This window comes from Harpia harpyja, chromosome 22, assembly GCF_026419915.1.
Source record: "Harpia harpyja isolate bHarHar1 chromosome 22, bHarHar1 primary haplotype, whole genome shotgun sequence".
NCBI classification, from domain to species: Eukaryota; Metazoa; Chordata; class Aves; order Accipitriformes; family Accipitridae; genus Harpia; species Harpia harpyja.
Genome location: NC_068961.1, coordinates 6,790,254 through 6,804,773, shown reverse-complemented (window position 1 = coordinate 6,804,773; position 14,520 = coordinate 6,790,254). Strand labels below are relative to the sequence as shown.

The window sequence follows — 14,520 nt, the reverse complement described above, 5'->3', positions numbered from 1 at the left end:
GGCAAACACGAGTGTCAACAGATGGTCTTTTGTCCAAAACGTTAGCAAATGAATGTCAGAACAGCTGTGAGTCTGTTGTAATTTTTTACTTGAAGATGAAAGGTTGCTCAACTGGTCAGCCTTAATTAGCTCTGAAACCAGGTGTCATGTAACAGTGAAACGGGAACTTTTGTCATCCAGAAAAAAAAATATTTTTCTATTCTTCTTTTGCTTGGTAATTCTCAAATGCAGGCCAAAGGAGCTCCCAAAGAAAGTCTTTCTAGATAGTTACTGGCTACAGTGCATTCAACCGCGCTGTTACTGGATATTTGACGTCTGGATACCACTACAAGCCCACAGAACTTGCAACAATTTTCTTTTAAGATTTATAGTGAGCCAGAATGAGGAGGATTAAAGCCACAGGACTTACTGTTCCAGTACTCAGTGAAAAAATATGAAGGTGTTTTGGTTTTGTTTTTCCCCTCAGTTCTATAGCATGCAATTTGAATAGAGAAGACCGGGATGAAGAACAGAAATGGAAGCAACAGAAAGTAAATCTGTATAAATAGGTTAAATATTAGCTAAAGTTGTGGTGTCTCTGTAAACTCTTCCCTTAATAAAGATCTAGTTTAGTTTCAAATGCATTGAGTCCCATGGATAAGATAGATATTACTGGCTTACTTGTACCAGTCGCATAAATATGTAAGTACTCAGCAAACCCATATCAATCAGGCTTTTTTTTCCTTTAGTGAGAAGACACTCTGTATTCCTCAAAGACGAAGTTACAAATTAATGTGCAAAATGCATTGTGTATGAAAACAAGTATCTTAAATACAAGTGAAAATAAGTAGGATTTGCATATATACTCTTCTGTCACACTCCAACAGGTTCTGTAAAAAAATCCTGATCAATGTATGTCAGTATACAATACCCAATATGTTTCTGTTTCCTTTTGTCTGGCTTTTGTGGTAATGACATGGGGTTTTGGAGCAATCCTGAAATTTTAATATAAATTGTATCTTCTTGCAAGATATTAATGTAGCTTATGGAGCTAAAGAGTCATTATACTGCTTATTATTATGTGCATGCTAATGTTGTTTTCTATCAAGTTATAGTTGCTTTTTATTAAACAAGAGAAAGGTCACTCTAAAGGTTATACCCGCTTTGCTATGACAGTATTTAAGCTGCAGTGCAACTTTCCATGATGTCCTGAGAGACTGTAAAATATATTGTCATATTTTCATCTACTAATTGCTCCTTCAATTGACCTGACTGTAGAGAAAGTACCTCAGCCTTCATTACATATCCAGACAGATACATTTCTATGCGTACTGCAGAGAACTATAAACATGGGAAGATAAAAAAACCAAGGGCACAGGTTGGCACTGGCAACCTTGGGACTATAAATAGCTCACAAGTGGTCAGTTAAAGAAATGCAGTCCTGGGACCTGGGCAAAACTGGATTCAGCAGAAAAAGAAAAAAAAAAAAGAAAAAAAAGTGCAAAGAACAAGTTTCTGATGTATGTGAAAAATACATGGTAAATTAATATGTAACATGGCTTTGCAATAATATCAGAGAAAAGGGTATGTATAATGATTTCAACTGTTGTTGTTATTATTGACAATAAATATTTGGCTTTCTCTATAAGGCATGTTTTCTTTTTGCCCATAACAATGTATTGAATATAAAACTATGAGATCTGTGTCTTTTGACTATTATGCAGATTGGGATGCAGTAAAAATTAAATGAGAGGGGATATGGAAATCATTAACTGAGATGAAGCACCTAGGCATGTAGGACACATGATGACTGCAGATTTTTTTAATACGTGAAGGACAAACATAATCTCTAATACTAAGTACAAATTATGCAATTAGACTTAGATCCAATACAATTATTTTTGTAACTCTATTAACCAAGACTTGTTTACACAAGAGTTAACAGTATACTAAGGTTACCTGTCACTGTTCTTGTTCTGATTTTGTCTGGTTATGGAATAATAACTTTGAAACTGAAGCAAATTCTATACAGCAGAGAAAATCTTCATCCTAAAGCAAAAAGAAACAAAAGAATCAGATTTACATGATATAGATTCTGTTCTCTGAATGGATAACTCTGTATGTGCTTTTACAGTACCTAAACCAAAAGACTAACATCCTGATTAGATGGATGCTTTGTTTTCACATTTGCTTTGCAAGGACATCACAGTTAGTATACCAAGTATAACCCAAACACATCTATTTCTAACGATAAGATTCCTTGTTACTACAGTGTGCCTCTATTAAATCAAGCATTTCTCCTAGAGAGAAAATGTGTCTTAAAGGTCATTTCCACTGCAAGAAGTGCAGATTTCTACATAGCATTTTTGTAGCATCCTTTCATTGACCAGATAACCTCAAGCAATGACCAAGGCACAGCTAACACATTTTTTTTGCCATCAGTTTAGTGGCTGTAGACTTTAGATGCTCCTTGGATGTAGGCCTCAGGATTCTTTGTCTCTTGTTTCACAAACACAGGCTGAAATGAAAGTGATTTGATATCCTCTTCTTTATGAATGAATGATTTCTTTTCTGTTTCAACCTTAGCTCATCGTTAGAAAGGAAAACTTTGTATTGTTTTAGTCATTGGTTACTACTCATTTATCTAATGTATTTGATTTACTTTAGTCTGCAAACTACAGAACACAGTCTACTTTCCTCCACTCTCATTTCACAGTGAGTCCTTCTTCCTCTTTTTGCCTCTGACCTCTGCTACTTCTAAACCAGGAGTTTTACTAGGCAGCTGTGAATGTGTACCCTTTTAGAAGAATGACCTTGTCCCTCCTATCCCCCCAGTTGTAATCAATCAGCTGGTTTTACTCATTAACTTCAAACACTAACTGACACTGACTTCAAAGACGTTTATTCAAAAGGCTTAGTTTTCCTACTGGCATAGAGAGAGACAGAGAGTGCATATATAATTGGTTAGAGTGAAGTACTTTATGTGTAAGTAACATACTTCCCTTCCTTTTGCACTGCTTCTCCACTTTTCTGTGAAGCACAGACAGGAACTCATCTCTTTTTGTAAACTGCTGTGAGACAGTGTCATGTATTTTTTACATTTTGTTGAGTATGTATATAAACAAGATTTAGTAGAATATCAAGATGGATCTTTTAATTATTTATTACATAACTGTTTCAGCAGTTTCTTACTCCAAAAAATGTCCCATTATGAGGAATGCACGAGTGTGTGTGACTACGTTCCTCTTTCACAGTCAATCAACTACAGGGCTCTGAAAAGCGACATTGGGACTGCATGTGCGTCATATACTACACAGACCAAGCAGAGAATGCATGCTGAAAATACCAATTATCATCAACAGCTCTAGAGCCAGGGCCAACTTATCACCTCTTCAGCTTCCAGCTAATAGGAAATCTGATATAAATTGGCAGAATGAAGAGCATAGACCTTAAGGAACACTCAAAACAATCTAGTACTGCTTAGACAAAAAGACCTCAGAATTGTCTGTTTTTCTGTGTATCATCATTGTCTAGTCCTGCCCAAACTAGGTTAGTTCTCAAACTGCAGATGCGTGGAAACTGCCTGTTTTCCAAGAGAGCTAGTAGAAGTATGTGATACACAGTACTACTGTTCAACATTACATCTGGATCAGCAGCCGTTCCCAAATGTTTGTGGTGGTGGAGGATTTTTTTTTAATTTATGACTCCACTTCCTGAATTACAATCCCAGTCGCATTTGCTTCACCCTACTTTGAAAACAACACTTTCAGGTGTCTCTGGGCAATTAAACTACCTTGTTATGCACTTGTATCCCAGAACACAGGAAGTCTGTCTGTCTATCATTTATTTATCCTCATGTGTTCTGATGCCCACAAACCTGTATCTGCATGGAGAGCTAATACATACAGGTTACTTGCTTCACAAAAGTATCTGTAAAAAAATGTAAGTTCTTTTAGAAGACACTTCAAATAGTTTCTGAACTTCGTTATTTAAAAAAAATCTCCATGCAACCTGGTTCTTATAAAACCCTGTTATTATGGTTTACTGTTGTTTCAGTTTTGGAAGAATAACTAGCCGTTACTGTGAACTGTCTGATTTTTTGCTTCATACATCTTTCAGAATAGATCACGTAATATGGTTATAGAAATGTCCTTGTAAAATTAGGTTGCTCTGATAGAATGTCTAGCTATACTGGGGTTAATTGTTTGCATTCTAGTCCCAGATAGTTTAGCTGTTGGCTTATTTTAAGTGACTTTGTGCTGATCACACATATGCCTCTTTCTTTTTTTTCTTTTTTTGGGGGGGAGGGGTTGAGTTATGAATATTGCTACCACAAAAAAAATCCATGGACATCAACAGATGAAAAAGTATGAAACCAGGTCATACTAGTAGCATGTCTGTGTACTACATACAACAAGGTGGGTTGCAGACTAATTTCTAGGAATAAAGAAGAAATTTCTCAGGAATAAAATCAAACCTTTGAATCAAATTAACTAATCAGGATATAATAACATAAATAGCCTTTTCACTATAAATAACAGGTTTCTAGTCTTTTTGGATTTTCAGAGGTGGGGGTGGTAATAAACCCCCCAACATCCTGAAAAACCTAAAAATCTTTGGTATCATGTAACTCAATAATGTAATATGCATAATCTGCTCCTTTCCTTTTTTCGCAGGGCAACTTTCCACAGAATTTGCCTTCTTGAAAGACAGAACAAAGCTGCTATAGACACACCTAGACTCCTGTCCTATTCCCTGGAATTGGAATATGTCAAGATAGAGCAATGGCAATGGAGGGATCAGCCAGTGTGTTCCAGTTTGTATTAGGAGCTTGTAGAACAGCCAAAAATTAGTGAAGCCAACAGGTGGCATTTTTGGGCACTGTCCACCTGGGCTCAGATCCTGTACTGCATTTTCTAACTGGCAAGGCAGAGATCCTGGCTCGATGTGATTATCGCTCTGTATTAATGTATTGGCTCTGAGCTGCAGAGCTGGCCTAGTCATTTCTGCCAAGACATTAATACTCCTTGTGAATAGGAAATTGAGCCAGATTCTTCAACATCAAAGTCAATGAAATCATTATTACTTTTTTCATTCAAAAAGTGAGTCTCAACCAGGAGAATAGCTATTCTGAAAATGTAAAAAAAATCATATATACAACCTTTAAAAAAAAAATTAACCAAAGAGCAGAAAAAAATACATTCTATAAACATCAGCAATAAATACAGATATGTAGATATGAATGCTGGCAAAAAGAAGATGAGCAAGATCATGTAGATATGAATGCTGGCAAAAAGAAGATGAGCAAGATCAGGCCAGTAGTTTTTAAGAAACTGTGAAATTGAGAAATGGAAATACAGATACAGTTTAATCCAATCTGATGGGACGTAACAGAATCCAGAACTTTAAAAATAAGAACCTCATACAGAGAGTTTTACCAGGGGATCATTGAAAATATCATACTACTTATTGCCAGCCGAACACATCTTATGACCTTTTCAAAGCAAACTAATACGCAGCAACCTCAGGAGAAGATTAGTCCTGTAATTAGACCTCCTACACTGCAGCCAACAAATCTGTCAAATGTTTCAGTCCTGTGTCAGAGTCCAATACTTTCTGACCAGGCTTTTCCAGATACTCTACACAAGGAAAGTTTAGTGTTTTAATACCAAATTTACTTATTTGAAGATACTGGACATTGCATTGGATTTTGATTTAGCAGAGTATGCAGCAATGTACTGAAGTCACAATGCAAGCAAAATATAGCAATTGCAGTATACAGTTGGAACACATTACAAACATGATCCCCATCATCAGTCTCTATACACTGTTTCGACTCCGATCACCCTCAGTCACTGGGCAGGAGCACGTGGGTTGAAGCCAGCTCAATCCAGTTGCTGTTTTCAAAGTTTATTCTGTTGGTTGCTCAGTTTTTATACTCTGTGTTGGGCTGAGCCACAAACACGCTTCCCCCATGCTGGTCTGGCTGGCTCAGAAAGACATTCACACCTTTTTTCAGGGAGGGTCATTTACAGGATCAGTTGATCAGCTCAACAGTTTGTCTAAAACAAAGGCCACCCTCTGGTCTCTTTTGTGTTAAGTTCAGTTTTCTTCACAACAGCTGTGGTCATTCCCTGTACTCTCTTCCCTGGGCATCACGAGAACATTGCCTATGTCCATGTCCTCCAAGTCTTCTTCCATTGTAGGGTTTTGGTGATTGGTCACAGCATGATATTGCTTTCATGACAGCTAAAGGAAACTTCTGTCGATAAATCAACATGGTTTTGTGGGTATATGTTGCTGTTTGGAATCTGTAGCAGTTTCGTTAAGTTAGTAAAAAATAAAAATGTTCCTCGCTTATACTGCACCTCTAGGACAAAACATAGATAGAAAGGAAAAATAAATAAACAAATTTTGCTCCTGAGCGGAGCGTTGGGAAATCAGCTGGGAGTCATTTAGTTACCAGGAAATTCGGGTATGCAGACAAATGCACCCAGCAGTACCTGTGCTGTCAGAGAAGCTTCCAATGAGTACTCACAAAACACGCCTAAATCACAGAAAAAAAAAAAATGAGGAGACTGAGCATGGATTAAGTGTGGGGGTTTATGTAACTAAGTAACAGATGGATAATGCCAAAAGGTGTGATAAATCCATGAGCCAGGGCACCTTACAAGGTATGTTACTCCCAGAATACTTTTCTTGACCTCACAAAGTTTAACATAGTGGATTGTCATTATATCTACATGTGTCAAGAAGAAAGCTGCCACCACAAGCGGCTAGGGGTGGCACATCTAGTCTTATGATGGTGTACAATTACAGATTTGTGTCGGCATGCAGTGAGAGATCAGGTAGCATGCCTGAATTCTGAGAGCCATAAGATACCTGCCACATTGGCACAATTGCCCAGAGAAGTGTTTCAATGCTAAAAGTCAGTTAAAAAGAAATGGCCTAAAAAATTACTCCAGCCCACTTTGTATCACTAGGAATGACTTTCTGTTTTGATTAACAAAAATAACCTCCTGTAGGTACCCTCCTGATTCACATCAAAAGGCCAAACAACAATCTTATTATCTAGAGTGAGTTTTGCGTTAACAAAACTTTGCTCAAAATCTATAGAAAATATGGACAATATTTAAGTCTGTATTTATAGTGTCATTTTATTACTTCACTTTGGCTTGCTTTCAGCTTCCAGTTCCTTTTCCTATTATGATGGGAAATAAAATACCATGGGGAAGCTTATTTTTGTTTTCAAATCTTCCTTAGAAGGTCTAATCAAATACATATTGGATAAATATGGAGGTACCTTAACCTTCCACAGTTTCTCTGACCTTAGGTGAGTTATTCTGATTACAAATCAGAATTATAAGGGGCAGGACAGTCAGTCCTAGAGAGCTTAGCATGTTCCTAGATTACAGGTGGTAGGTGCAGTGCAGCCAGCAGTTTTACCATTTTCTCCCTCTTTGTTTTTTATTAATGTATAAAACATGTTTATAAGTTTGCTTGTAGTACAAAGCTGCATCTAACAACACATTTATTTCTGGTAGAAAAAGTGAAATATTTAATAAAACATCTTCGATAATTTTGATATTTTCCAATGCCTGTTAATATAAGCAGTGTTACAGTTTAAATGTAGTCTTTAATTATTCAGAAAACTGCAGCTTTAAGTTTCTTGCATCTCTGAAAGTTACAGCTAATCAAATTTCTGTTCTGGGCAAGGAGAAATATTCAGTTGGGGATTGATCTTTTATTTTATGTTTTATTCATTAATTTCTTTACCATAAGTAAATAGAGCCTGGGATTTCTTTGAAAATTCTTTGTTGATTCATCAGTCTGTATCAAGACTGCTTGGTAATACTTTACAGGATATGATTTGACAAGTTATTTACGGTACATAATTTGCTTCTTTTGCTTACATTTAATGTATTATGCAAACAGCAAGTTCAAATCAATACCAACACAGAGGGTCAGGAAGATTTTTTCTACAAAGAAACTTGTTTATATGTATCACGAAATTTCTGTTTCTAATATGAATTTTAAACACACACACACAAACAAGAAAAAACTTGTTTGGGATATACAGGATGGAAAAGAAAGACTTTGTTTTTCTTGGACTAAAGATAACCTAGAGAGACATGTGCTGTTATTCCATTGGCCAATTCACAGTTAAAGAGAAAGATATAACTAAAAAACCCCACCCAAAACCCTGAAAGAAAGCCCCCCAAAAACCCTCCAGAACTTGTAAAACATGTAGAGGTTAATTAGTCAGACTCATAAGCCACCTGATATACTCAAAAAAGAAAAGAAAGAAAGAAAAAAAGCATTTATATAGAACCTTAATGAGGTTTTGTTTTGTTGTTTTAGAACTTTGTTCCATTACCTTATTAAAGTTCAACATTTTCCAGCTAAGGGTTTTTTAGTTTGGGTTTTGGTTTGTTTGGGTTTTGGGTTTTTTTTTCAGATAAAGCTGACTCTGAGTTATCTAACAACCCTTGGACACTCCATTCCTGAGGACATTTTACTTTGCATTGTTTCGTTTTTCCTCCAAAAAGTACTGATCTATTTCTAGTATTTTTACTCCTAAAGGTTTAGGAAATCACTATGAAGCTGTCCAACCATTGTCACAAGCTGCCAGTGTACAGAGAGCTGTGTCTCTTTTCAAATGTTACTCTGAGCTTCTTCAAGATGCTAAAGGTAATGGGGAAACAGTCTGACCTTACATTCATTTGTGCTTGATGTAACTCATAAACATCAGACTCTTCCCCTCTTTTCATTTTTGTTTGAATACTAGTTTCAGCAATGTGAATGTTTTAGTTGTCCTGAAAAATATTTGTGTGAGCATTCGTTTGGAAGATAAGCATATTAATAATTTCTATTTTTCTTTAATGTATTTTCATAAATGTCTTAAATGATATAGCATCACATTTCTTCACATTAATGGGGAAATTAGCTTTCACATTAACAAAAAGTTATTTATGGTATTTATGGCTTTTTTTGTTCTGTACTGGAAGATTCAGTGTAAGACGGAGGTCAGGCTTGAAGATTTGCACTAAATTTGTATAAAAGTGTGTATGTGACAAACACTGGGAGGTGGAATATGCATCATTAACTCTCATTGTAATAGAAAAAAAAAAGATTAAAATGTATTTTCTTTATCTGACAAGCAAAAAGGGAATTTTCATCCTCACTGAATATCTTAGAATGTGGTGGGAAAAAGACATCATGAGAAAATCATATTTTTATGATCATGTATTAAATGAAACTGCGGTAATGATGGTTTCACATCAGATTGTTCTCATGGTTTACAGCAAGAGATTAAAATATGAAAATAAATTTTATTCTCTTGTCATTAATGAATAATGTTATAATGGAATATGGCTTTTTTTTACATTTATGGGGAATTACTTTGGAAAAAATACGGGTATTTTTGTGGTTTTTACATGATGTATAGTCTAGCTGCAGGTAGACTCCTCAAAAGATAATTTGTCTTTATAACATGTTTTCCAGATTTTATTTAAGTTTTGGTAAGTGACCAACCTCTATTAATCAGTTGTTATGAATTCAGTGGAGATTAAGGTCATTTCAGTGACAGTTATACTAATGATGGAATATTTTGCACAAGTACTAGGGTTTGGGTTTTTTTAACTTGGAGAGACTCACATCTTGTGCTATAAAGAGTCTCACAATTTACATATGGTGGAAACATTTAATCAGAAAAAATATAGGACATTAGCAAGACTTAATCAGTTTCTTCTCTTACACCACACCAGATCTAAGTCCTTCACCTTAGGCAAGGTAACATGTTTCAGTTGTATATGAAGTCATTTAGGGCATAAGCATGCGATATCTAGCCCTTGGGGTCAAATGCCTTCTATATTATAGAAAGATGAAGAGAGGATACAAGACATTTAGTTATTATAACTGATTACATGCTTATACCAATTTATACCCTGTAAATGTATTCTCATGAGTATCTATAAAGGTTAAGTAAGGCAAGATTTTTTTTTACCAATTGCAAAACAAACACTGGAAAACAAAATTCCTGCGAAATAAAACTTCTGGGTTTTAGATCAATGCATTTACCAGTTTCAACTAAGATGTGAATTTATGTTCAAGTCGCAATCTGGATGCGTAGTAATTTTTCGGTTTTGAGAGATGCTCCTTGAAGAAGATCAATGTAGTAATTTGGTTTCCCTTTGAAAGATGGGCGGACAGACTGTGTGATTCCTCGAATAGCAAAGGATTATGCTCACAGAAAGATTTGAAGAGTGGCAGGTAGAAAAGAAGAGGGAAAACCACAGTAAAGGGCTGAGAATTCATTCGGAAAGATTAAGAGATTGCTGAAAGCTGTAAAAAACAGACAGCTGTGCCTTGGATGCTGTGGAAGGAAGTCCCTTCCTAAGAACTTCTTAGGAGAGGAGTGTGAGGGGTTTGCTGCCATTCAGAATACCACAGAGTTGAATGAAATGGATCCTGGAAGCATTAGCCTGTTCTAAAGGACAGAGTGAGCAGGAGGAGAGCTGTTCTAAATAAAACTTTATTTCTAAACTGACCTAATAACTTTGAGAGACATAATTTTAAAAATCTAGTTCAGTTCATCTTCTGTTAAAAACTGTTTGTTCTGAGAGAAGAATTAAATGACATTGGTCATTTTTGAGGAGTTTAGTCCATGAAGAAATTCTACTACTCTATCTCAAAGCACTGGGAGATTCGGATTTCAGAATAAATTAATAGAATAGCCTCCAATCTCTGCTGTTGAATACGCAGGATTCAGTAGAGAAATTAATGTAGATAAGGCTTTCACAACTTCATCTACTGAACTGTGAAATTCTCGTCTATTCACATGTGCTTAAAAATAATTTTCAGTAAGAACTTTCAATGTGCTTGGACAACTGGCAATTTGCTTACAACAACGGAGAAATCTATTTCAAATAAGGTCTGGAATTCAGAAAACTAGTGAGTGAATAAATAAGGAAACTGTATTTACTTACTCAACATATAGAGACCATAAGTTCAAAATCAAAACAAATGAAAGCATAGCAGATTAAAAACCAGTAAAACACACATCTATTCACTTCAGTTGCAGGATTTACAATGGAAGTTAAAAGATGTATTAAGATGAAATGCAAGTCTATTAAAAAAAACTGTGATAGTGACATCATTAAAAAAGGAGGATGAGATATCATGAAATCAAATCACCTTAAAATGTGATAGTTAAAGTCAAAGTTCAAGACTGTGTACCCTACAGAAACACATTTTGTGGTTTTTTATTTATTTAGGAATTTGAATTGAGTTGGTCAATATCTAGTCATACGCTATGTGTTTAAAAAGCAACACATTTATGTAAGTGTATCATCATGTAAGACTACATATGAAGCATGGAAAACCTTATTTATTAGTAGTTTAGAGACTTGGCTGTTGTGTTTTGAGAGATTATTTCCGGGCTTTTATGTTGTGCTTTTTGATAGCGATGACTTTTATGTTTGGGAAGTAACTGTGATTAACATTTAAATCAGACAACATTTGTTTTCTGTTTCACTTCATAAAAACTTCAAACATGTTTCCTTTCAGAGTATTTATTTTTACTATTGTTTTGTATTCTGCTTCTTATAAGAAAAAGATTTTATTGCAACCATAAAATCAGTGAATAGAAATTTAATTCCTTTTATATGTAAATATATGGCAGAAATGCACTTGTTTCTTTTTTCTCACAGGACCTATCAGAACCAGACTTTAGGTAGTGACTGTGGACTCTCTCTACACATAAAAAATGTGCATTCTCTCTCCTTGTTTTTTGACCAACATTAACTTCTCTCTGTGCTCCAAGAACAACGTTAAAAAAGAACAATTTAGAAGCTCAGAAAAGTACTTTATGCATCTAGCAGCAGCCTAACTTCCTTCTTTCCTGCCTGAAAGTTACATAGTTATTGTCCCAGAAGAAATGTCTATGTACTTGCTGCTTAAATACGATTTATTTTTTTTATTTTCATCTTCAAGATGTGAAAGACTAGAAGTAAAAGTCCTTTAGTCTAGACGATGGTCTAGATGGTGAGGTAATAAACACAAGAAGTAAAAAAATTTCACATCGTTGCATTGACATAGAGACACTGAAACAGATGTCTCACCGGGATGCATGCTAAAACATATTTTTCTGATTCCTTAATGTCCTTGCAGATAGGGTGCTAGTCATATCAAACCAGAGAAATCCATTTCGCTTCTGTAGTTTGCCTTTATACAGCATTTGAGATGTTAGATGGCTTTGTGTTTAATTAACCCTGCCTCAGCCCAAGTCATTCTGGTTTCCTTCACATGAGTCTACATTGGAAAATGTTAGTATCTTCCCAAATACTTGTGTGGCATCAATTTTGCAGGTTACAGGTTTTGAGCTACTAACATCAGAGATGGGCAATTTGTAATCATCTCAGGCTGTTAAAGTTAATGAAGGAGTTGCGTGCACAGCCTTGATTTTAGCCCAAGATGCACTTCTGTTGAGCCTTTAGTAGCCAGGAAGACTGATTTAACAGAAAGAATGCTGGGATGACGATATGCCCTGTTCTTTGCCTTTCTCCTGTCTTATAGTATCATGCTGAGATTACAGGAACCTAGATCTTTTCTTTGAAGGAAAATATATAAGTACAGATATAAGTACAGACATCAACGCCTTTGCATTATAAATTTATTCAAACCACACCATTGGAGAAAGATTGATGGCTTCCAGACCCAATGAAAGTAAAGGCTTTCACAAAACTTCTCTGGCATCTTTATAATGCTTCAAGGGACCCTGTGGGTGAAAAGTTTCTTTTAGCTTCTATTTACTATGAGAAAAAACAGAATAATGATCAGGAGACCTCTCTGATGAAACCTTCACAGATACTTCTTTTCTGTCTCTTCCCTTCTAGACGTGCATGTGCTGAAGGGACAATTGGGTCCTACAATACAGCAGAGAGGAAAGGTTCATCAATTCAATGGTAATTACACTACAATTAGTAACACCCTTATGTCTCATATTCTGTGAGCCTGTCCCCATCTTGTTGGAAAGAATTGCTCTTCTGAAAATTATCTGTAATGCTTCTATACAAGTTCTAAGTTAATGCTGCCTAGTGCAACCCAAGTATTACCTGTTTTAAGATTAAAAAATCCAAACAATGAAGTAAAGTTTTAATGTCACCATATTATTTGTATTACTAATTGAATATTCTTGTTGGTACACAATGGTTCATCTGTTATACTGAGACCTCTGGAGAAAAACAGAAAAATAAGAATGCATATTGTAGTATTTTATGAGTACATTGCATTCAAACTATTAGTAAAGTAGAATATTGGTTTCAGAAGACCTGAAAGAATCACACATATCAAAGAAAGGCAAATTCACCAAATAAAAGCCAGTAAGAATTTCATGCCTGGGGCACAAGCTAGTTATATAGTGTGGAAACTGAGAACTGTCATTAGAGACAAATCTGGAAGACAAAGCAGACGATAACTGCATGATAATTTTAGACAAATACCTATCACAGTTCATCTCTTGTTCATCTTGCTTTTGATTTTCTATCATACCCTGAGGTTTATTTATTTCTAATCTGGCAGGGTTTTTTGTCAACTGCCAAAGGAAAAAAAAAGTTAGATAATGAAATTATGCCCTATGTAATTTTATTTCTGCAAATGTTGCCTTTTTCAGTCCCCACTTTGTTTTGCCACTTCATCTTAGCATCATTATATTTCTTCCTTACTTCTCTTATTTTCCTTCTTTTCTAATGCATCTTGTATCACCAATTCTTCCCATTAATCCTCACACAATTTCCATACTCGGTTCCCCTCTCTCTCTCTTTTCTTCAGAAATGAGTGAAATCAACCCAGGACACCAAATGGCTGGAATAAACACAAAGCAGTATTTTTGTAACTTAGCTGGAGGAATATACATTTTAGGTGGTAATACTCTCTGCTATTAATGATTCCTGAAATTTCCTATAAAAAGACCAAATTTTCATTCTTTATATTTCAGCTAATCTTTAAAAATTGAAAAATGTTTAATGCCAGGAATCAGTCTTAAACTGAACTGCTACCACATGAACTTTGTCTTTTAAGTTTTTATTAGAATAATGCAGCCTGAAATTGTGGAAAATAAATGGTTTGTACATTTGAAAAAAATATTTGAATTTTTTCACTACAAAGTTCAACAAGAGCAAAATTTATGGTTTAATGACAGATGGTCATCATGCTGTCAAGGTAGCATGATATCATTTTTACTGTTCTTCAGGAAGTCTGCCCTCATTTAACCAAGATATGAAACTCTAAATAAAATCTCAATTTTCAAATCTGCAGGAGAAAATTCATTGAATTTTAGAAGATTATTCACGCAGAAACTTCATCAGCACTGTTCAAGTATAGAGTTGAAGAGCGTGAATTGGACTTTGCCTAAAGGATGTTTATCTGGCAACCAAAAGATCACCAGAACGGTTACCAGGACTGAAAGGCAGGACATTGTTGCTCTCTTTTTCTCAGTATTATTCTATTGATGCCCTGGCATACAACTAAGAAAGACAGATG

The 14,520-nt window shown here is 35.4% G+C and overlaps 1 long non-coding RNA gene across 1 annotated transcript in view; it reads left to right on the top strand.

The window, feature by feature from the left end:
• LOC128135234 (uncharacterized) overlaps positions 1-4,756 on the top strand; it is a 45,432-nt gene extending 40,676 nt beyond the window's left edge. Inside the window, exon 3 of the long non-coding RNA XR_008233017.1 lies at positions 4,656-4,756. This is a non-coding gene — a long non-coding RNA (uncharacterized LOC128135234). The remainder of the gene's footprint in view (positions 1-4,655) is intronic.
• The last annotated feature ends 9,764 nt before the right edge of the window (positions 4,757-14,520 follow it).